This window comes from Solanum tuberosum, unplaced genomic scaffold, assembly GCF_000226075.1.
Source record: "Solanum tuberosum cultivar DM 1-3 516 R44 unplaced genomic scaffold, SolTub_3.0 scf00219, whole genome shotgun sequence".
Lineage (NCBI taxonomy): Eukaryota > Viridiplantae > Streptophyta > Magnoliopsida > Solanales > Solanaceae > Solanum > Solanum tuberosum.
Window position 1 is genome coordinate 1,063,791 of NW_006239145.1, and position 2,297 is coordinate 1,066,087.

Genomic DNA, 2,297 nt, shown 5'->3' on the forward strand with positions numbered 1-2,297 from the left:
TCATGCAGGACCAATTTCGCTGTGATACTTGAGCATGTGTGCTTTCTCCTCTTCATCCACATCATGCATGATCAATTTCGTGGCAGAGACATAACCTTCCCGCTTCATTAATAATTCCAACTCTTCCAAGAAAGCATATATTCTCTTGCTGTCTAGATGCATGATATCCCCAACTGAAAAAAGATGTATTTGATTTTGCACCTCAACCCTGCTGTAACCAGACATTTTCCTTACACATGTGTCCCTCATTTTTAATCTCATCTTGCTAACGTCACGCCATCTGCCAGAGGCGGCATATAAATTTGAGCGAAGGACATACATCCCGGCATTCCAAGGCTCTAATCTGAAAATCATTTCAGCAGCCTTTTCACCTAATTCAGTGTTTTCGTGAATCCTACTTGCCCTCAGGAGAGCACCCCAGGTTGCAGCATCTGGTTCACAAGGCATGTCATTCATTAGATTTTGAGCATCACCCAGTCGCCCAGCTCAAACCAGAAGGTCAATCATGCAAGTATATTGCCTGGGCTTTGTAACTATTCCATAATCTCGAGCCATTGAGTAAAAGTGTTCCATGCATTTGTCAATCAAGCCGGTATGGCCACAAGCAGGTAATACACCAACCTGTAAAAAAGCACAAAAACTGAAACCTTAACAACTGTACAAAGATTAAGACAAAACCCTATATCAGATGATGTGTATAACTCGGCAACCCACAACACATGGGAGCAATCTTTACATACTATTGCATTAAGCAATTCAGAATGAAGTAGTTTTAAACAGATCCAATAATGCAAAAACAGTTTGAATGAGCATTTTAGCTTGAAGATTTAACTCAAATGTAAAGAGTTTTATGATATATAGTTTATGCTCATGTTTCAAGGAGCATTTTAACTTGAAGATTTAGCTCAAATTTAAAGAGCTTTATGATATACAGTTTAGGCTCGTGTCTCAAGGAGCATTTCAACTTGAAGATTTAACTCAAATTTGAAGAGCTTTGTGACATACAGTTTAAACTCGTGTTTCAAAGAGTATTTCAGCTTACAGTTTAGGCTCATGCGATATGGAGCATTGTAACTTACAATTTAAGCTCATGCGATGAGGAGCATTGTAACTTGCAGTTTAGGCTCATGCGATGAGGAGAGTTGTAACTTGCAGTTTAACCTCATGTTTTAAGGAGCGTTGTAACTTGCAGTTTAACCTCATGCGTGAATGAGCATTTAGATATACATTGACTCTTCAAAGTCATCTTCAGATGCAGACTTGCCCCCACTTTGGAGTTCTTCTATATCTTCATCTTCATGAGGTCCATAAACAGAAGATTGTTGATCTTCTCTTAAAGTCATGTTTAATTCCATGTCATGTGCACGAGTTGCCAACTCTTCAAATGTATTTGGCTTTAATCCTTGCAAAATGTAGTGAAGACCCCAATTCATGCCTTGGATGCACATTTCAATGCTAGAAGTGTCACTAAGGCGATCTTTGCAGTTGAGGCTCAGACTTCTCCAACGATTGATAAAGTCAACAACTAACTCATTTTCATCTTGACGAGCCTTTGTAAGTTCAATCATACTAACGACACTTCTTGTGCTATAGAAACGATTGAGGAACTCTTGTTTTAACCTCTCCCAACAATCTATAGAATTAGGTTCGAGATCTGTGTACCAATCAAAGGCATTTTCTCTGAGAGATCGAACGAAATCTTTAACAAGATAATCACCATATGTCCCAACATCATTGCAAGTCTCGATAAAGTGCGTGATATGTTGTTTGGGGTTTCTTTTCCCATCAAATTGTTGAAGCTTAGGAGGTTAATAGCCCTCAACCATTTTCAAGTTATCAATCCTTTGTGTATATGGCTTTGCATATGTGGGAGAAAATTTGGATAAAGACTCAGATTTGTTTTCGATAGCCTCTATGATAAAGATCTTTAATTGATCAATTGGAATCAAACCTTCAGCAGAGATATGAATCTTTTTTATCTTTGTTTGTTTTACGCAAGACTCTCCTTCGTCTTGAATTTTATGAATCTTTAGAGGTGCTTGACTTGATCTTCTCTCAATCATGTTATCCATCCTATTTGTTAGCTTGGAAAGTTTAGCATCTTGTTCGTGTGCGCACTTTAGGCCTTCAATTGCCTTAGTTAAGCTTGCTAGTCGTTCTTCCATAGTGCAAGTCATTTTAATATTCTTTGATGCTTGAAAAGTTGAGATGAGAGGTAGAGATTGTCCCACTGGGCGTGCCAGAATTTGTAGACAATAAAATTCGCGTCGAGAAAATAATAATCAAGAACGGAAAAT

The 2,297-nt window shown here is 38.2% G+C and overlaps 1 pseudogene; it reads right to left on the reverse strand.

Annotated features, from left to right (window-relative positions):
• Positions 1-2,297, reverse strand: part of LOC102587741 (pentatricopeptide repeat-containing protein At4g02750-like) — a 3,822-nt pseudogene continuing 1,525 nt past the window's right edge.